This window comes from Lissotriton helveticus, chromosome 3_1, assembly GCF_964261635.1.
Source record: "Lissotriton helveticus chromosome 3_1, aLisHel1.1, whole genome shotgun sequence".
Taxonomy (NCBI): domain Eukaryota; kingdom Metazoa; phylum Chordata; class Amphibia; order Caudata; family Salamandridae; genus Lissotriton; species Lissotriton helveticus.
In genome coordinates this window covers 126,813,382-126,834,617 of record NC_136061.1, presented here as the reverse complement: position 1 = coordinate 126,834,617, position 21,236 = coordinate 126,813,382, and the positions used below count along the sequence as shown (strand labels likewise).

Genomic DNA, 21,236 nt, shown 5'->3' with positions numbered 1-21,236 from the left:
GTTCGGCCAACCGAGATCGCACTGTCATATCAACATGCTGAACGATTGTGCAAATAAAGGTTTTCCAAACTATGAAATGGGTATTGCATGCTTTTTGTAAAATATGGGATCAGCGGGAGAGATTTTCTGTGCACCCTGCTTTGTTCTCTTTTCAAGGTTATCGAAAGATGGGTGCCCAGCTCCGGATGAAGGATCGAATCTACGACACGATACCCTGCCTCCAAGTATGCGACTGGCTCAGGAACTAACGCACGGAGAAGGACCTCGACTTCTGAGGACGGGTAAAGTGAAGCGGTGTAAATGATAGAATGTTATAAAGGTACGGCACTCAAAGGTACTAGGGAACAGAGTTGGCCGAAAAGCCGATATGCCTTAGAACATCACAGCGTTGGAAAAGGGATTTAAGGACCCCGATAGCTAGATACATCTACAAACTAGATACCTCGCTCTAAGCGCTTCTGATTTTCTTTAACGTTTCCCTATACACGGCCTATGATGTCACATTCGGACCGTCTCCCTCACAAACTACCTATCGCTCGCCATTCTTGCCACACTACCCCGCCCCTCCCCCGATTTCGGAAACCAAGACCCCAGGGATTATATCCCGAGGAGATAAGACGAGTATGTGGTGAGTAAAGGATTTTCGTGCCCGTACATTTTGATATGCTCGAATGCTGTTCCCCCCTCCCATCCCCTCTTTTCCTCCCTCTGCAGGTTACATTGGAATCACGACTTAGGTATGGTGAAGATCCGAAGTCTCGCCATGTCTGATACACGAAGCGGACTAACGTTGCCAGATGGCACCTAAGCACACCCACAAACTACTCTTGTAACGAAAGAGCCAAGAAGTTGTATGATATGATAAAACACGGTCACCCCTATGCCGTGTTGCGTGAATGGGCACGTGTCACGTATGTCTGAAACTATGCCGTGTTGCGTGAATGGGCACGTGTCACGTATGTCTGAATCTATGAGAAAATGTTTTTGTGCGACTGAGACGTTGACTTGACTGATCGAAGGACCGAGAGTGCGAGAAGTGCGATACAATGGTGTCTTTTACTCAAAGCATGTCCCCTCTACCCTGCCTAATGTTCGCCCGTCCCGAACCGCATGCTTTCGAAATTCTACCACAGACCCGTGATGTCTCATGTTGATTAATGCGCTGAATAGCCTATCTTAATACACGGCCGCTCCCTATGTTGCACGTGTACTATTTAGCCTATTGTTGCATCTCTCTCTCTCTCTCTCTCTCTCTCTCTCTCTCTCTCTCTCTCTCTCTCTCTCTCTCTCTCTCTCTCCCACACTCTCACTCTCCCTAACGACTGACTCCAAATTGGCAAACCACCACCCAATTGGCTCCAAATACCACAAGTATTTGCACAAATTTGTCTTAGATAAATTCACTTTGATGCCATGTTACTACCTCTCCTTTCTACTAAATATTGATGAAACCTAAAAATTGACCAAAAGGGAAAGGACAGGTAAGACGACTAAGGTTCCCTCATCTGGCCCATATTAAGGGAACTACATGTCAGTGGCTACTATGATAAAAATGCCTCAGGTAACACGACCTTCCCCGTCCCGAACTATCTCAATGCCCAAACAAATAAAAGTGAATCAAATAGTTATTGCAAGCCCCCCCCCCCGTTTTTCTTTTATGAAGTAGTCAGGTTGTAAGAGACTATGTAGGAATTAGAATGATGTTCTGCAAAGGTTAAGATTAGACCGACATGAAGGAATTGTTACGATGAACCCTGGTGAAGGAAAATGTTTAGCTAAAGGGTAGGATGCCTTGATAGAAATGAAAAATGTTTAGCCTATGCTCGTTCCTCAGAAAGATACCTATCAGACCATGGTGATAGCACGTTGCACTTTTTTTGTAAAATATAAAGCCCTGGAGAGCGGTATAGCTTCGTAAGGCTCGTACTAGGGAAATGGGTCTCTACCAGAAGAACTGACGTAACTGTAATAAGCAACATGCAACGAATAGGTACCAGATCTCATACCACAACAATGAATGTAACCCCAACAAACACCGAAGGAATAGTTGCGAAAGAAAGTTGTAGCAAATCCGGCAAGCCCATCATCAATTGTTTATATGTTGGTTGTGAACCCCAATATAACGGATGTTTCTCATTTGCTTGGAGCTGGGAGAGAAATAGACTTATGTGATTACCTTCCTCTGCCAATTCTCTAAAGACTGTCTTCTCGAACTCATTTAAGGGTACCACTGTCGGAGGAAAGAAAGACCGGATGTGGGAGCACGTGGCCTGACTACTGATTATGGGACATCTGCGACATTGGCCAAGGCGTGACCGCGACAGTAAGGAGCTGCAGGACGAGGCACTGTTTTCGACAAAATGAGAGGAAAGGGCTGACCTGATGCCCCTGCTCGACGATCAACGTGTGCCGAAAAGTCCCCGCTCTCTGAACTCGGTCATGGGCCCGCCTACCTGAAATTTTCCGTCCCCCTGGTCTGTTCCCGATCTGGCCCTGCTCCATCCCCTTTTTCCCTCTGACCTACCCTAAGGACTATTCACACGCTCTCTTCCTCCACCTGAACTCTTTGACAATTGACTCGAAAGAACACGGGGCGAAAAGGACCTTTTTTTGACCAGGAAAGCGAGGAAAAGGTCATGCCCTGCAACGCGGAGCTCAGAAGAGAGCTGGACTCATCGCTCCACCGCCGGTGCTCCACCGTGCCAACAGAAGACGACAACGAATGCTGAGAACTCACTAATAATGGTCCATGACAATAGTACCTCCCCTTCGAACAATGGTGCCCCTGATTATTGTTTTTACTACGTCTCATTTCTCTCCCAGCCGCTATTGTATTGATTATGCTCCAACCAAATATGAACAGAACTACATATGTAACAACCTATCAGTTCACATTCCGAATGACTCTAAGCATCTATGAAATGTACTCAATGCTCTCACTACAGAATCGTTTTTGCCCGATATTGTATAACTATGACTTTCCTGCAAAACGAGTTTTTCGATAGACCCGCCTCCTAAGACGAAAGATTTTAAATGTAATGTTTATAGCTCCTTCACCTGGGTTCCTACTTCTTTGCTTATGATCACCACAGTAGACATGGATAGGAAATAGGCCAGCAAGATGTCTTGGATATGTTAAAGGGAGGACTGTGGAAAATTAGTACGGTTTGGTAAACATTATCTGCGCCATCTTGCCTTTCCCCCTGATGCCACACTTTCTGTCTTGCGCACCCGCCATTTTAGGCGCCTCGAACAGAACCGCCCTCTGCACACCACTGGCCCCCCCAGCATGGCCCTTCGTCCTCACAAAGCCCGCACGCTGGCAAAACCCCCGCCCGCACATGCCTCGGGTCATAAACCCCTCTCCAGCGCAGCTCTGCCTCAGAACCCCATCCTGTTCCCAGCGCGACACCTCCACTCATTCCTTTCATGGTCCCAGGTCCTTTTGATACAGACCCCCTATCCTGTGTGCCCGTTTGTCTTCCTCATTCCCAGGCCGACACCTAGCTCTGCCGATACTGTTTATTGCCCCTCCCCGTACAGTAGAAAGCTTCCCTCATCAAAGGACCCCCGAGTTGATCAAAGCCCCCACCCTATGAGATCCGTTCGAACCCCCACATTCCGTGAATCGGCGGAATGTCCAGCTGTGCGATAATCATCACCTGTTGTGACCGGGGTGGGGACTTCAACTGTAAATGTGTGTGGGAACGGGCCTGAAGGGGAGATTCGGGGGATATCCTTTCATACTTCAAAACATTACAAAGATGTGTTACCTGCAATAAAGATGATGAAAATGTGTATAAAAGGCCAGGCCTCAGAGATGCGGTTAGAGCACCTCATGACGATACCTGCTGTCTGAACTGATGTGTTCTCCTCCGGAGAGAATAAACCTTGTTTCCTGCCTTCCCGTCTCCAGCGCCTGCCTCTTCATTTATTAATATTTTGTGGGTTAAAGAGGCGATACCGCCGGGCAAATATTGATTGTCCCTGACCTAGATTTCACACCTTTTGGACGCCTGGGCTGTCATTCATTTTTTCTGCCTGAGGAAGACCCTACTTGATGTATTCACGCACACATTACATTCGGAGCGAAACGTAGAAGTAAAGCGGTCCCATGTCCGGGTCTACTATAATTATAAACTGAACAGCCATTGCGAGTTATAGTGGAAATCCAGAGAAAGACGGAGGAATTTATGTTTATTGCCTCTTTTTTGTTTTGAATTTGACATGCGGTTGATTGTTTCACTAAATGTCACTTACAACCCAATGTAATTTAGTCTTGTTAAAAATCTGATGTGGTATTAATTACAGGAAATACTCATTCACTGCATGTTTTCTTGGGGTGTGCTATGGATATCGAGAGTAACTATCGCATCCAGTAACTATTGCTTTTTTTAAAGAAATGATTGCTGAGTCCAAAAAGTAATTTCCTTTGGCTCTACCTAACTGAACCACTTGTAGCCTCTTATGATTGTTACCCAGGTTCCGAGGGACACAGGGTTATTACCCCATTGTTGTTAATGCTAATCTCTTTGCTGCATATTTTTACAAAACAAAAATGTATATGTTGACTGTCACACTCTGATTTTCAGGACTCCGCCCTTCGTGACTCCACACTCTGCCTCACCTTGAACCCAATGTATGGGTTCTTAGAGTATTTTTTTTTCAATTCCGGGACAGGTTACAGGTGGAGGTGTTACCTTGTGCCCCAACACCGCAGCTGCTCGTATTTATAAACATTGTGCCTGTATTTCACCGTGCCTCAGGTGAAGACACGCATTCCTGCAGGCAGTAGCCCTTTTATTTGTGAGAGAGGCACAGTAGGTAGTTAACTTCAAAGTCTTATTTGAAAGAAGGAACTTCTATTTCCTAATGAACTGCAATTGCATATTTGCCAGCATTTTAGAACAGGAAAGTGGTAGATTTGGAAAAAATCAGGGGAATTTATTTTTGAAGGAGAGGCACTTTCAGGCGGGAGACAGCTAAAATGAAGCCATTCAGCCTTAGCTTTTTTATTTAGAAGCTGGAAAGAGAAATACAGATGAAAGCAACCATGCATGAACCGCTCGTTCTGCCATTTAACAAACTATTGAAGCACATTTTGTTTACTCCCTACAAAAGTGTATTAATACCTGCTTTGACACATTTGTTTAAAAGCAGTGTGCCTTTCACCCTCCTCTGAGCTCAATAACACATAGAAGTGTAGAAAACATATATTTGATTTATAAAAAGTAAAAGAAACCCAAAAGGCGCCACGGACGTTTGACATTGGACTATGCCACCTAATGCTAATGGTGACTCAGTCATGTGATCAGCTTACACAGGCATCTCCACAGCAAGGACACTAGCCCACACCCTGGGAAAAACGTTCGGCAGGTCTGGATTTTAGCCAGAAACCCCTAGAGGCTGTGCACGTCTCAGAATGCATCACCCTGCTGCAGCACCCTACTATTGGCTAAAAAGCTTGGGGTGATGGAAGGTGTCACTCAAAACACTGCAGCACAGCGGCAACAGTCGCCTTTATTTTTTTTACTTTATGCGTTTTTATATAGCGCGGACTTAACCCGAAGGTCAGAGCGCTTCACAATAGGAACAGAAATGAAACATGAGGAGACAATTACACGTGAACAAATTACAAAAGCAAACGTTAAGTTACATGAGGCAAAGTTGACAATTGTGAGCAAACAAAATACAAGCGGTAGCAAACGGTACAGTACATGAGGAAAAAGTGATATGTGTGCAAGTTACAAAAATGTACAAGTACAAGTAGAGGTACAATACTTCAATAAATGGCAAACACTCAAGCACAAGAACAAACGTTACGTAGGCAATGGTGGCACTTGTGCAAGTATCTAAAGCAAACAAAACGTAAGAGGTAGCAAACGGTGTGTTGCCTTAAGGCATTAAGCTATTTTATTAGCAGGCAGCTGGCTGGGTAGCTTTGCGAGCTTCTTACTTTCTGTGATATGTTTTATTCTCGTTGTGACCAACTGAGACTTTTCTCCATCATTCCTGGGTTTAGATAATGTATTCACAGCTTTTATCATGGTGGTTCTCAAGTGCAGTACAAACGCCGTGTAGAGACCAGTGCGTGCACACGCAGTTGGGTGTGTGTGCAGTAGCGCCCAGCACTGTCCCTTTAGCCTAAGACGCTGTTTCCCAGACTACCTTTCCAAGATGGAAGCTGCAGTCCTGGGAGGGGGAGGGGCTCCGTGCCGTCGTTTCCTGTGGGGGCTGTTCTCGCTCTGAGCGGAGAGGGTTTCTTTATCGTAGTTAATGGCCGTAGGCACTGCGCCTTGAAGCTACCTCTCAGAGCGCTGAAAGAGACGGGCGGCGCGGAGGAGAAGGGGTGAGTGGGGGCTTGTGAAAATAAGTATGAAGGGGTGGGCAGAGCAGGGGTTGCATGGACAAATATGGAATGAGGGCGTCAAGGGTTTGAGGAACGGGAACGAGAGGTGAGTTCTATGGCTGGGGCTATGGACAAGCGGGGAGCAACTACAGGATATAAACGATATGGCGATGTGCAAAAGAAACGGGCTGAGCAGGAAGGACGCAAGGTGATGTATTGAAAGACCAGTGTGTGTTATTAAAGAAGGCGGGGGCGAGTTCATGTTTTTTCTTTTCCTTGTAGTTTTACATAGCGCTAACTCGACCCAAAGGTGTCGGAGCGCTTTATATAACCACCTGTTATATTACACAAGGTCACTTATTTTTGAGGCACGGGTAGTTTAAATGATTTGCCCAGAATCACAGGATGTTGAGCGGACGCCGAGACTCGAACTTGCTTTCTCAGTTCCAAATTCCGCAAGTTTGGCCATAAGGCCACATCCTCTCCCTAGTTCATGGATTGTAGCTGTCCAAAGCTTGTGATAAAGGTTCCATTTGCCGTTAAAAAATGCCTGGTTTCTTTTTCCATTGCAGTGTAGTCCACAAAAGTACCATAGTCCCAGAAGGACGCTTTGATAGGGAAAAATGCGAGCTGAATTATGGTCACGCCTTCCGTTGGACACCTATGTGAATTTGAGAGGAATGGGGTATAATAATGTATTAGTGGAACTGTAAACGGGGGAGTAAATACAGTCATAATCAGTTCTGTCATAACCAGACCTATTTGCTTTGACAATGCCTGTTATTTTGTCTTATCGTGTATAGCGCCCTGTTATTTAGTTTTTATCGTGCATAGCGCCAACTTCAGCCATGTTTCCGTGCGCTGTATCTAAGATCTTTTTGCGTAGAACGTTGTCGTCGCATATATTGAGTGTTAATAGCTGAGCGTAGAGTACTTCCACAATAGAGAATTAAGGGTCATTTTGAGGCAAAGCAGTTAAAATCTTGTTATAGATGGAGCGACATTATAGGTTAATAAATCAAACATGAGAGGTTTGTGTACAGTGCACTTTTGAACTCGCATTTTTCAAGGTACTCTCCTATTAATAAATAACAAGCATTGGCATAGCCAAAAGGTCTCGCCTTGGAACCTTATAAGTATTTAGTTATGCAGCACAATATCCTTGCATGGCTAAACACTTATAAGGTCTCAAAGGCAAGACCTATTGGCTATGCCAATGCTTTTTTTGTTTCATTGCCAATTACGTATTCAGAGTTTTTCACAATCTCATTTTCAGAACTGAAACATTTTCAATTATTCATAACATCTCTAACACTCATTTGTCTGAAATGTAAAAAAAAAGTGCTAAAAAACTTTTTGTCAAAGTCAATGGGCCTGGCTGGTGTGTTTTGTAATGGTGCTCTGTTGTTGTGTGATAGGTTTGGATGTACACACACCTACAGTGGCACCCTTCTGCCTGTCAGGTGGCATACTGTGTCAGTGGTAATTGTAGTTCTATGTCTGTGTAGTGTAGCATTGTGGTTGTAGTTCACGTTTAAAGCGGTTTACTAAATTTCATAGTTATCAAGAAACTCGTTTAAAGTCTCAAAATCAGTACTTTAAAATTAATGACAAAAAATCGGCCCTTGTGGTAGAGAGAGCTAGTTTATAGTCAAGAGAGAGTTTTGTGGAACATTATAACTATGAGACCACTACATAGTATATTGAGGGATTCGTGTTGATTTTGTAGTGGCAAAATAGTGTCTAGTGTCTGCAAAAGCTGCCAGTACTCTTTGAGCACGGATACATTCACACTGGTGAAAAACACCTGAATATAAGTTATGCCACTTATGCTCGGGCCCCGTGCCCAATCTCAATACAATAATGGCCCGGTCCAGCAAGAGACTGGTAATGACACCTCCACACCCTTGGTTAAAGGGAGGTAATAGGGGCCCATTTGCATCCGGAAAGGTCGCAGACAGAGCAGACTCAGTCCAAATCGGCTTTCATGCTGCTGCAACTCAGATACCACATTGTACATTAATGATTGTAATGATTTTTCGAAAACGCTCCATTTAGTGACACATTTCATATGCAACCCTTTTGGGTTTTCGATTCCTCTCAAAGCATTGCTGACGCACTGGCACCACCAAAACTAATAACCTTTTATTTGCAAACCTAGAAAATGGAGAGGTTTGGCATGAAACCACCGTATAAAACAATGTCTGTTATAATTATTTGAGCAGGACAGAGCACAACAGCAAGTTGACAATCAGAGTCGTACTGGAATAGAAAATAGGGTCGTGCACCAATTTGGCCTCCATAGGCGAATCACATAGCTGAAAAGTGGCCCATGTATGCAAATCTGGCCAGTTTCAAATTTGTATAGTTTTGTGGGTGTTTTGCAAGTGATGGGAGACTGCATCCATTTGTGCCTGTTGCCGTAAGTTTGTAGTAATATCATAGAAATAAACAGTAAAAGCCGGAAACACGAGCCATAAAAGAGGCCCACAAGCAGCCAAAAACTAGTCCATACTCTTAAATGTGATGCTAGCCCTTCGGGCTTGACCAGGTTGCTCTATAACCCAGGCGTATCCTGTTTATAATAAAAATACGTGGTAGCCAAAAAGGTGGTGTCAACGTCCCCACGGCCCTGAATGGCCGGACTCTTCAATAGGACAGAAAGCTGTTATTATATAGCATGCGTCCAATGACAGGAGTGGTGGGTGCACTTGTAAGTCACCCCACACCACGTAGAAAAGGGCATGATAAACATATAGATAAGGGTTTATACCCCGAACCCCACAGGTCAGACTCACCCCTTTTGTAGCTCCCCCAGGAAGTAGCCTAGCTCACAGATAGACGACGTAGGTGAGACAGTCCAGGCAGAAGTCAGCAGGACTGCTTCATGGCACGCACTCAGCAGCTGCGATTCTGCCGAAGGCACAAGTAAAAAAAAAAAAACAGACATACACAGCGTTTCCGTTGCGGGATCGGGCAGCGGCACCATCTTTTTTGAAGATAATTACTAACAGATGGTGCCGTTGCTCGCTCCCGCAAGGAAACGCCAAACGTGCACGTGTTGCAATAGAAAGCAATGCAAAACGTGCAACCTTTTAGGCTGATCGATTTGCAAAAGGTCCCCTCCTATGAAGCGCATGCATGCTGCGTAGGCGGGACCTAAAAAGGAGTCTCAGTATGGTAAAATAAAGTATTTGCTCAGGATCACACAATTTACTCAAGCAAGGCAGCCTAAATTGATTCCAGTTTCCAGGGTTGGATTGGCATTGAAAACCGACCCGGGCACGCTAAAAAAAAGTGGCCTCCAATTGCATATTGCTTTTCCACAAAACAATGCTTCCGCGAAATTTCATTAAAAGGGGTGGGGGGGGGGGAATGCATGGATTAGTTCAAACTGGTGAAACACACACATGAAAACAAGTAAGGTCTCCTCTGCTCAGGCCCCCAGCCCACGCTCAATATGCTTAAATTAATGGGCCGGTGCAGCGAGAGAAAGGAAGTGACACCTCTGCCCGTTGATAAAAGGGAGGTAATGGATCTGCCTCCAGAAAGGCCACTTGGGGGCCGCTGGCAGCATCCAAACAACATAGAGACTGCACAAATCGGCCCCCCAGTCTGGAAAAAAAAAGAAAAAAAAAAAGCAGCCAACAGCTGTAATTCGGACACCAGACCCTCGGGCATTGCCCTAGTGCCTGCCTTACCAATCCGACGCTGCCAGTTTCCCAGTGTGCAATTCAGCTGCTGGAGGGGCATCTCTGCAAACAAAGGCCAATGGTTTCTCTTTAATTCTTGGAGGATAAAACTAAAGTGTGGGTGAGAGGCAGAATTCTCATTTCGTTTTTGGCAGTGCCACATAGCACAAATCTTGTCCAAGGGCATAAGAGCGGTTCACAATAGACCCAGACCATGTTACAGTATTTTTTTTCTTTCTAGCACAGGGAGATTTGCTGTGATTCACAGGCTGCTGATCCGAGGCCGAGATTCGAGCCTGGTTCTCCATGTTACATGGTCAGCAGGTCCAGCGAACTGGCCACGTCACCTCCCGTGAAAACTTGGCTTATTTTGGGTTAGAGGTTCCAAGAGGACGCTTTATGGGCTCACCCACCCAGTGCCATCTTAACACATGGGCGTGCTGGGCAGTTGCCAGGGAGCCCCAGGAGCATAAGGGCACCATGCAGACCAGAATTTAACACAAATTTTCCATTAAATATTTTTATTCCTGTGAGTGGTTGTATAGGCAGGGCCCGGCGCACTGCTCTGTCGGGGGCCTAGAACGCTGTTAAGACGGCCCTGCACCCACCTCTAGTACAGACTTTGAGTCACTGATAGTAAATAAAATAAGCGCCAGTTAGCACAAATGCACAGTGGTCTTAAACACCAGTGACCCAGAAGGAAAATAATCTAGAAAGAAAATCCATGAATTATACTTAAGAAACTGGTAACGAAAGAGTGAGAATGTCTACTTCTGTCTGTAGTCTGATAAAGCACCAATGGGCTTCTCAATGAGGTAGGTACAACATGAATGAATGTGCAGGTGCTTCTCACAGACCCAATGTTTGGGCAGTTTAGATGGGGTATCTATTGATATGAAACCGCATTCCTTGTTTTGGAAGCATTGTCGGAGAAGGATCTGAAAGGCACATAATTTTTGCAAAGTTTTTTTGGGTCAAAAAGGTCATTGGGATCATTTAACTCAAAATGTAGGTAATTGTTTTGAATTTTCATTGAAAAAATGGGAAACGTGACATTTTTAAGGGAGTGTTTTTATAATGTTAAATGCATTATATGAAAACCGAATTTAAATGGCGTATTATACCCACGGTTGAGCCATGAAGTGTGTTAGTGGTGTGCGTGGGTATCGGACTAGTTTTCTTACCAGACCTGGATCACTGTGCCTAGGCGGGTAGTGCCTGGAAGAGGCGTGAGAGTCTACTTATTTAAACTCTTTTTAGGGAATCTTCCCACAGGCTATTTAAATTGAAGGTGCGGCGCTGAGAAGGGAAGGGGACGTTGGCATTAGCAGCTGTTGCTGTCATTGAGGCTGCTTGGGGTGGGGCTGGTTGCTGAGTCAGCATTCTGCTGATCTAGAAGGCTGGCAGAATACATGCAGACACTCCAGCCTGTGGCGGGACTCTCATTTTTTAAAGTAAAAACTTATATTATAGAGCTTTCTCTCTTCGAAACGTAACTCCAGTTCAGGTAAGTGGGGAAATTAAACTCCTTTTATTTTCTCTAGACGTACCTCTTTGCTCTCCCCAAATGGTGGTCTGTATGCAACAGCCATACTGTCACCTATACATGGCAAGGTAATTCCCCTCCACAATGCCTCATGGTCAACCACTATCTAAACCTGTGTTGAGGGGGCTAGGGTTGTAAAGTGGCTTACAGTCTCACTGCACAAACAAGCTTGTCGCCGTGCTAATATAGGCCTTGACTGTCACCCGCCTTGCGGCACTTGGACGCAGAATATATCGCCATCTGTAGTGTGTTGTGCTTGAATCCTTTGCCTGTCTTTCTGTTCCTGGTACCATAACTCCCTCCCTTCTTCCCTGTTGTAGTGTCATCTTTCAGATTTTGGGTTGTCATTGGTGACAAACTGCAAACTCTATAGTCTAGTTGCGTCATCCGTGCTCAGTTGGCAGTGTAGGAACCTCTTCCTAGGAGTGAGTGTAGGCATGGTAATGGCAGTGTGGTGCTTCTGCATACATTTCGAGGGGTGCTGTAGAGGGTGGCATAGGGGAGAGTGGCATCACTACATACTTAAGTGACAGGGAGGTGTGTCTAGTCTGGTAAGGCTGAGCCTAATTTGTATGGCTGGGACTGCCCGTTTGTGTGTCTGCAGAGGGGGGGGGACTCCATATGCTTGATGTACAGATGCTCAAAACGAAGCCACTGTGCGTATTTTGTCTTGGAGAACTGCTGCGTGGGATTCTGCCAAGTCGTGGCCAGTATGACTTGTGGGTGGGGTGGTCGGGGGTCGCGATGTGAGGGGTAGGGCTTAATAAAAAATAAAAAAATTTACTTACCTTCGCCTCCGTTCTTGCGTAGCGTCTCCTTGTCTCTCTCTGCTCCGAGTCACAGGAAGCAGGCAGCCTTCCTCCCCTCCCCTAAGCCAATCACAACAGCGTTGTTATTGGCTGGGACGCCGACCACAATGGCATCTATAGGGAGGCTGTTTTCTCCATGCAAGCTGCATGCAGCCTACATGGAGGAAACAGGAGTGTCTATGACTGGTTTGATCAGCCCTGGGGCCGACCAACAGTCAGCGCCCACAACAGTGGGCAAGCAACTCCTCCCTTGCCTGAAGCAGGACTGCCCACCCACCCGCCCCCTACCAAACCCTTCTGCTTTCTCGCAGTGCAAGAAGCAGAAACATAAAATGTATTCATACCATTTATGTTTGTCTCACACTGCGAGAAAGCAGTGGGGCGACGCTCCTCCGCCCATGTGGAGGAGCCACTCCTCTGCTCACGTGAAGTAGCCACTCCTGATTCTGCCCCCAAAAGTGGTGGGGGGTTTTTCCCCAATGTGGCCACTTTATTAAAATTTTACCACAAACGTTGCAAGTATTAGAATAGAACAATCAAGGCTTAGATATGTTTTAAAAACATAAAACGAACAATTGTTAACTATTCAGTGAATCCAGCTCAGGAATGTTATCGTAGTTTATGCGAAATATATTTTAAAATGAACTGGATGAGATCTGAATAACTATTTAAATTGACACTGCTGAAAATGTAAATACAGTATTATAACTATAAACCAAGCCCACATAAATAGAAAGCAAATGCAAACAAGTAATAAAGAGAAAACCGTTTACATAGAAAGTAGAGCAAATAGAAAGTGGTTAGCATGTACATTATTCTACTAAAACAACAAAGCATTCCCACAAGATTGCCTAATGGAATGCAGTAGATGTAGACAAATATATGGCTTTTAAATCTCGACTACAAAAGACATTATAAATTGGTTAAGTAACTTATGGCACGTTTGTGATGGTAACTGCTAATTTCAGGTCTAATTACAGGAATAACAAGACTGTGCGACCACAGGGCCTTCTGCCTGAATATGAAGTTGCTGCACTTTACACATAAATCCATCTTCTGCTGCAGAAATGTGCAGATTTTAACAAAAAAAATTTGTTTCAAGAGGAAACAGATCAAATGTTATTAAAAGTGTTGCATACCTGGTGCAGTGCTGCAGTTTCTTGCTGTAATAAAACACTTACAATGGAGATGGAGTTGCCCAGATGGTGTAAACCTCCCCATTTGATGAATAGGTAGAAGAGATTTTGTCAAACAGGAAACTAAAACCGTAAGTAATTAAATATAATTCCTGTTGGGCGGATACAGTGAGAACTGTGTTAACATTTTTCTCTTATCACAAATTTGTGTTTACTGCCATTGGTTTTAGAGGGAGTGCTATTTCAACTGGACTTTCAGATTATTTAAGAATAATACACTCCCTTTTTTCCGCTTTGTCTTGAGTCCGTCGGACCCGTCATAAATGTAACATATTTGTATGAAAAGTTCTGTAGTATCTTACAGAGCTGTTTTTCAAGGGAAAGTCTTCCTGTGTAACTTGCCTTTGTTGCTGCTTAATTTGGTCAACCTTTTGCATAATGTGGGATTCTACTGTACTATAATTCCAGTATGCACGTATGTGTGCCAAACAGAGAATCTCCTAACTTACCTCTCAGTCTAAACTCCAGAATAAATTAGCATTGTTACAATGAAATACATAAGGTAATATAGTTCATTTTTTTGGAATGCCAAGAGCAACCTATGGTGGTATAAATATTTGACGGTTTATCACGAAGAAACTTTAGAGGTTTAAATATAACTAATCCAATGTTCATGCTGTGCTTCTGGACCGCTGTAAACCAGATTGTTTGTTCAGCTGATTTTAGATGAATATTTTAAAGTTTCAAAACTCCACACTTCGAAGAATTTCCAAGTGAAACCAGTCCATGTTACCCTATGGAAGAAAAGTGAGTTATCGGCTTTTGGGTAAGTACTCGACTGGCAGAGGTAAGGTTCTGGGCATAGACACAGGGGTCTCCCAGTGTGAGGTAGGTACAGGTGGTACACCCTCAGCGGCACAGGGCAGCCAGGTGCAGAGAGAGTTAGGCCCAATGATAGCCTATGTGCGGCAGGGGGGCTTTGGTTGGTGGCTGCTGGCAAGCAGGCCACGCGTTTGTGGGAGCTGGGCTCCTGGTCACTTGCACAGGGTAAATGGGGAAGTAGATTAGGACCAAGGTTGCACTGCCAGGGGCACTTGGGCAGCTGGGTGCAGGGTGCTTTTGAGCTGTCGGTGGTCAATGTTATTCAATGGAGAACTTGGAAGATGAACAAAGGCTGCAGGCTCGGGGACGGAGATTCTTCAGGCGCGACCAACACTTCGTGGGGTAAGTTGCCAGGGGGGCCGTTCTCAGGGTCGTTGTCCACTCAGGCACGGGCCGGGCTTGGCAGGTGCAGTGTGCTGGATTCGCGGATCCTGGCTGGCACCTGAGGTGTTGCTTTTTGAGCAGAACCACTGCTCGTGGGAGTCGGAGTCTTGGTAGAGTCTCAAGGTAGTCCGGTCCTCCGTGGTTTGTGAGGTTCCTGACCACTGAAGATGCCGGAGTTTCGCAGGAGCAGCTTCAAGGATCAACAGGCCGGTAGGGCTGGGGCCAAGTCAGTTGATGTCGTCCTCTTGTGAGCAGCTGCACGGCAGGTCTTATGGTTTCTTGATCTTCTTGCTTGGTTCAAATCGGGATCTGAGGAAGGAAGGTTCAGGGTGCCCCTAAATACTAAATTTATGGACGTTACAGGTAGGGTAAGGGTAAGGGCAGGGACCAATGGGTCCCAGTCCTGGGGTGAGTACACCTCCTATCCTGCTCCTCTCCCGTGGGAGGGGGGCAGGAGCCTATCTGTGATTGGGCAGGGCTCCCCATCCTCAAGATGGCCGGAGCCCGGAGTCGTGCTTCACCTCGCCTCTCCCACTTGAGGGGTGGAGTGTGCACAGGATGGCATATCCCTTTTCCTCACGTAGGGTTTCCCGCCAGTCTTCCCGCCAGAGTGGGGGTCAGTGCTGGTGGGGGCCAGTTGCTGAGTACAGCAAGTGGCCTGGAGAAGCTCACAAAGGTGGCATTGCGTTGAAGCTTCTCCTGCCCATCCTGGGGGAGGAGATCTCGCACCTTACCCAGGATGTGCATTGTTGCAGGCCCAGGAGCGCAGATGGCTCTCTACGCACGGGACCAGCAACATGTCTGCTGTGTGGCAGCCTCTCAGACAAGACGTGGATTGTAGGTTAGGGTCAGGGGGGCAACTCTAAGTTGCCTTCCGTAGTGCATTTGGCATTAAATCCCCCACTGGCATCAGTGTGGGTTTAATGTGCAGTGTAGCCATCATGGTGCTGTGGAGTTTGTGATGACAACCTCCCAGCACCATATACTCTTAATGGCACAGTGCCCAGGAATGGCCCTGGGTACTGTAGGGGCACAGGGCTCATGCAGCTGTGCCCACACCACTGGCATAGTGCACCCAGCTAGAGGGGTGACTGATGTATGCAAGGGCAGTGTGTGTGTGTCGGGGTACAGGGCCCCTAAGGGTGGCACAATTTGTACTGCAGCACTTAGGGGTCTTCACTGGTCACAATGCCCTGGGTACCATTTACCAGGGGCTGACATGTGGCCAGAGATGCCAATTGGGTTTAGGTTTCAACACCGTTTTAGGGAAGGAACACAGGCCCTGGGTACCTGGTTGGCAGGAACCCAGGGCACACTGTCAAAGTACATAAGCCATTCAGCAAAAAGTGGGGGCATACCATGCAAGAAAGATGGCACTTTCTCACAGGATGCACTAAAAACGCCCTAGCCTCTAAAGAGTTCTGGTCCATAGTTGGCACGTGCAGTAGAGCGGTCAAGCCAGTAGTAGAACCCAATATAGCAGCAGAAGCATGGGAAAGGCACTTCTAGGCCTTGTACACTACGAAGAATAATTCTGGCCACGTTGATTTACCCGTACTTCTGCACAGGGATAATCAGTGAGATGACAGAGTTTACCCTGTCTGAGGTGGTGAATGCTATAAATAGGCTCCTGCCATGTAAAGCACCGGGACTGGATAAGATTCCGGGGGATCTCTTCCAGCACGAACCGAATATCTGGGGACCTTATCTTCAGGTTCTATTTCATGCCATCTTGAAGGGTATGCCGAAACCTGGGCAGGGGCTGAAATAGTTCCAATCTTTAAATAAAAAGGCTCCCCCCTCCTACCAGCTAACTACAGGCCGATCAGCCTGATTGATGTCACACAAGCTTTTTGCACGGATAATCCTTGATCGCCTCCAAGGGTGGATGGACGAGCATGAGATATTAAGTCCATTTCTGGCCAGATTCAGGAAGAACACTTCCACCATTGACCAAATATATAGAAGCCAACTTATTTTTTGGAAAACTGTGAGAATGGAGGGTGGCAGCCTCTATTTGATCTACGTGAATCGTGATCTGGTCCCAGGTTAAAGGTATGGGAGGTACTTGGAGAAATGGGGATCCCCCTACCTGTTGAGCATACTTATAAGACTGCATGAGGGTAATTTTGCCAGGTAAGGTGTGGGAAAAGAGGTGACCTGACCTCACGATTTCCCGTTGGCAGAGGATTAAGACAGCCTTGTAAGTATTGATGGGTTTTATTAGGTGCTGCATTATAAGGTTATTGTCTCTTCTTTTGTACCCACCCTGTACATGTATTTTTTTTTTTATGGATACCAGAGGTTAAAATGGGCTCTAATATGCATAGTTAGAGGTGGCTAATGGCACCACTCCTCCAACTGTTAATGCATAATGGGGTATTGGGTTTCAGAAAAAAAATCTTGGCTCGAAACCTATCCCGAACTGTCTACAATAATGTAGAGCTGTGAAAGGCACCACAACCTGATCTTCTCTCGAATATATCCCCATAATTAAGACATGTTATAGGAAGAAAAAAAGGCTGGCGGCACAAACTGACTACAGAATTTCTGTAACAGCATTGCCAAACTGGGCATCTGTCCGGGCCTTGAAGTCGGAGAGTGGAGGCCATGGCCATAGCAAGACGGATCTAACGTACGCTCTAAGATATTCCTTCTGTCGCAGCCTGGCCCACATGGAATGAACCCACAGACCTAGAAGGAGAGGGGTTCTGCCACCTGGCCCAACAACTCCGTCTACCAGCCAACTGGCTAAGACTCTAAGAAAGCTACAGCATAAGTGCTATGCTACCCTAAGACTAACAACTGCCGAGAGAGCGAGAAGCAGAATTTATAAACTGCACTACATATGGGAGGTTTTCGCACCGCCTGCTGTACTAAAACTAGGCCTGGGTGGTAAATTTCCGTTCTGCTCGCGGAATTTGGGTAATTTTGCGCTCCGCGGAGAACGCAAAATTGCCCAAAATTCTGCGTTGCGCGACTTCGTGAAATTTTTTGCTTGTTCGCGTTCTCAAATGCGTGTTCGCAAGATATTTCCCCCCGAGCACGCAAACCGCAATTGCGAACAGTAAAAAAGGTCCGCGAACAAGCAATTCCGTGTGTTCGCAGAATTTCTGCGTGTTTGTGGAGATTTTTTGACCATTTTGCGGAGATTTGTGTAACGCGATTACGCAAATTCCTCCCACCCATAACTAAAACAGGAGACGTATGCTGCTGACTTGAAAGAAGGGCTACAAGAGGTACCAGGAGGCAGGGTTCCAGGGTTTGACTGCTTGAATGTCGTAGAGTTGCCTACTTTTAGAGTTTATCTGAAAGGCGAGTATTTAAGATGGTGACCTCTCTTAAAATGACGTCACCTTGGAGATCAGCTATGCAAAAGGTGAGGTGCAAAAGCATTTAAGTACCGCACAGGCCTAGATCAAACAGATCCAGTTTGAGACAAGGTGCCAATGAAATGTCTTCTTTTATGTTATGTTGTTAGGATATTTGGTATTTTTAAAGCGCACGGCTACTCCCAAGAGTGTCCCTCTCTTGCCTCCTGAAATAAGATCACATATTTTCAGGCTGCATGCAAGTCTGGGACCACTGACGCCTACATTTTGAGGTGGGGTTGATCTGTATAAAGCTCCAAGCACAGTAACAAAGTTAAGTGGTTGCTTGCTGTTGAGATTTGTGTAACTCCCAAACGCGGCGAAACAACTCCGAGGGTAAATAGTACGTGCCAACACCTGTGAGATATCTCAGGGGGTTGAAGTAAGTAAGTGCATGTTGGCGGTTTGAATGGCGCGCACCACAAGCGGTTGGCGGGGTTGTGGAGACTCTTTTTGCGATTATCCTGACTGCGGGGGGGTGGCAGGGAGCCTAAGCACTTCTGAATACACAGGGCACCCGTGTCTCCTGCCGGCATGCAGCCCAGCACTTCCGGACAGAGTCTCTCCCTGCTTCCTTGCAGTGAGCCTCCCAGTGCTGGTCATTTTATTCAGAGTAAGCTGGTGTTGAGCTCAGGGCTCATAAAGCAGGGGAGCCAAGTAAGCAAGGTGCTATGATTTGGTTTTTTGGGGATGGGGTGCTGAATACGCATTGCACCATGCAGGGGAGCTAAGGAACAATTGTACTGTGCTGGGGGGGCTCTGAAAGCATGATGCCTTGGAAGAAACCTGAAAAAAGTGCTGTGCACACAGGGTTGTGCTCAAGGATATATGATATTGGCAAATTATTCTTGTATATCTAATTTTGACACAATTGATAAATGTGGCCAGCAATCATGTGTTTTGCAAATGTACACCAATGGTACAGATTGGTTCCTGTGCTGCAGTTTATTTTTCTTGCACTTTTCACTGCCGCAGATTCATTGTTACAGCCCCTTACCTGAATAAATAGTGCTGAGAACTGCAGAAATGTCTTTACGACCATAGAAACTACTTTATACACTGATTCATTGTTTCCTATTCTCGCCTGAATTTACCATTAAAAACAAGGAAGCTGTGAGAAAAAACACTTGAAAAATGTTAGGGCTATTTGAAGCCTATTACTTTTTTTTATATAAATATATTTTAAATCTAATTCCTGTACTGATATGGGGTAGGTGTGGGGGCAGGAGGGGTGGTGGTGGGGTAAAGGGGTGGTAATGAAGGTTCCATTATGTTAGAAGATAAAAAAAAATCGAAATAAAAATAATACATACATGTTTGTGCACATAATTACATAAACACACGTGGAAGGTAAAATAATGAAAAAACAAAACTCGGCACATCATCTTATACTGGATGAAAAAAGCAAAATGTAATTTCTGATTGCATCGAGAATTTGATACAAAATTAGGGTCTAACAAATTGGCCAGGGTGTTCCAGTTTCTTAAACCTTCAGACAAACAGCGAAGTTTGAGTGTTCTGAAATGTTCTTTGGGCTTTAACCAATGGATGCCTGAAGAGCTCTTTCAGCATGAAGCTGCTCTAGCCCAGGTCTCTGGTCAAGTCAGTAGCTTCGTCACCTCAGCGAACGTTTTAGAACTCCAACCCCTTTAAACAAGTTGAGTAATGCAGTTACTAGTGGATACATATGACTGCAGCGCACAGCTTAGGGGCGAACACAAGAAACTGGTAAATCAAGCTGTGCGGACAGACCCCCAACAATAATCATAATTAGGGCTCCATGTATTATGGTTTTTATTTTTTTTTACCATTTCCGTCTGTATCCATATTTATTTTTGGGCCACGTTATATGTATTTAGCCATATTTGTATTGTGTATAAATGAAGTTGAAAAACTGTACATTTCCATACTTATTTAACTGATAGACGTGCACTCATTCTTTGATGTCTGTCGTGTTTTAGCTATTTAAGCTGTCAAATTTTACATAACAATACATCCACTGGTAAATACTAGCATTATACCATAAATGTATGTTGACATATGACCTTATTTAAAGAAATTTCATCCTGTTTTTTAATTTCCCAGCTGCTGGCCTATAAATCATAAGACAGCACAGAGAGTCACTTAAAAGAAGCAGAATTTTCTGTATTTATCTACTTTTAAAAATAAATGCAGACAGAAAAAACATTGTGTTCTGTCTGTATTTATCTGTAAAAATCAGTAAAAAACAGAAAACATGGAGCCTTAATCCTAATTCCCCAGCAGAGACCAGCACTCACCTGCATCCTCTTGGGTCCGTACCGCATTTACGCGGCTACGGCCGGTTCGAGTATCCCAGACTCCCTGTGCCTAATAAAAAATACATGATGATCATTTGTTAAGATAATAAAACCGTGGTAAATGGGGAAACAAAATAATAAATGTACAACGCCTATCGCAGTATGGCAAATGAACAAACTCCCACATGGTGAACGCAAGAAGATAAGCGCATTTGGTTTAAAAAAAAACAAGCATTGGCATAGCCAATAGGTCTCGCTTTTGGGACCTTATAAGTATTTAGTTATGCAGCACAATATCCTTGGTGCAACAAGATAAATTGTTGCATGGCTAAACACTTATAAGGTCCCAAAGGCGAGACCTATTGGCTATGCCAATGCTTGTTTTTATTGCAGCTATATTGTCCTAGCCCTGCACTTGCTGTTCTCGAATAGCGACAGCTGTGCCACCCAGACTTTTTTGTCTCTAATTCTGATTTACATAAGCACTGTTTTGTATGGAAATATAGCAAACCTGCTCCAAAATCATGATAATGAGAGCAAACAGCATGTGATAAAAAGCTGTTTTAATTTTTCTAGCACACCGTTGGATATGTGTCACTGAAAGGTGCTTGAGTAAATACTTGCCTTTGGCAGATACTAAAACAGTGTTTGAAACTGATGCCAACTGGGCTGTTTGAGCCATTAAAAGTTCCTTTGCCTTTTCCACAAGTCGAATGCCATATATGTTTTTTGAAGAATTCTTTTTTTTTTTTTTTTTTTTTTTTTTTAAAGTTTTATTGCAAGGAAAT

At 45.0% G+C, this 21,236-nt stretch overlaps 1 protein-coding gene across 2 annotated transcripts in view; it reads left to right on the top strand.

Moving 5' to 3' along the window:
- The first annotated feature begins 6,166 nt into the window (after window positions 1-6,166).
- Window positions 6,167-21,236, top strand: part of LOC144822178 (GPI-N-acetylgalactosamine transferase PGAP4-like) — a 56,818-nt gene continuing 41,748 nt past the window's right edge. Inside the window, exon 1 of one of the 2 annotated variants that reach the window (XM_078679368.1) lies at window positions 6,167-6,349. The gene's annotated coding sequence lies outside the window, so the exon portion shown is untranslated. The remainder of the gene's footprint in view (window positions 6,350-21,236) is intronic. The other variant, XR_013608573.1, reaches the window with a different exon arrangement.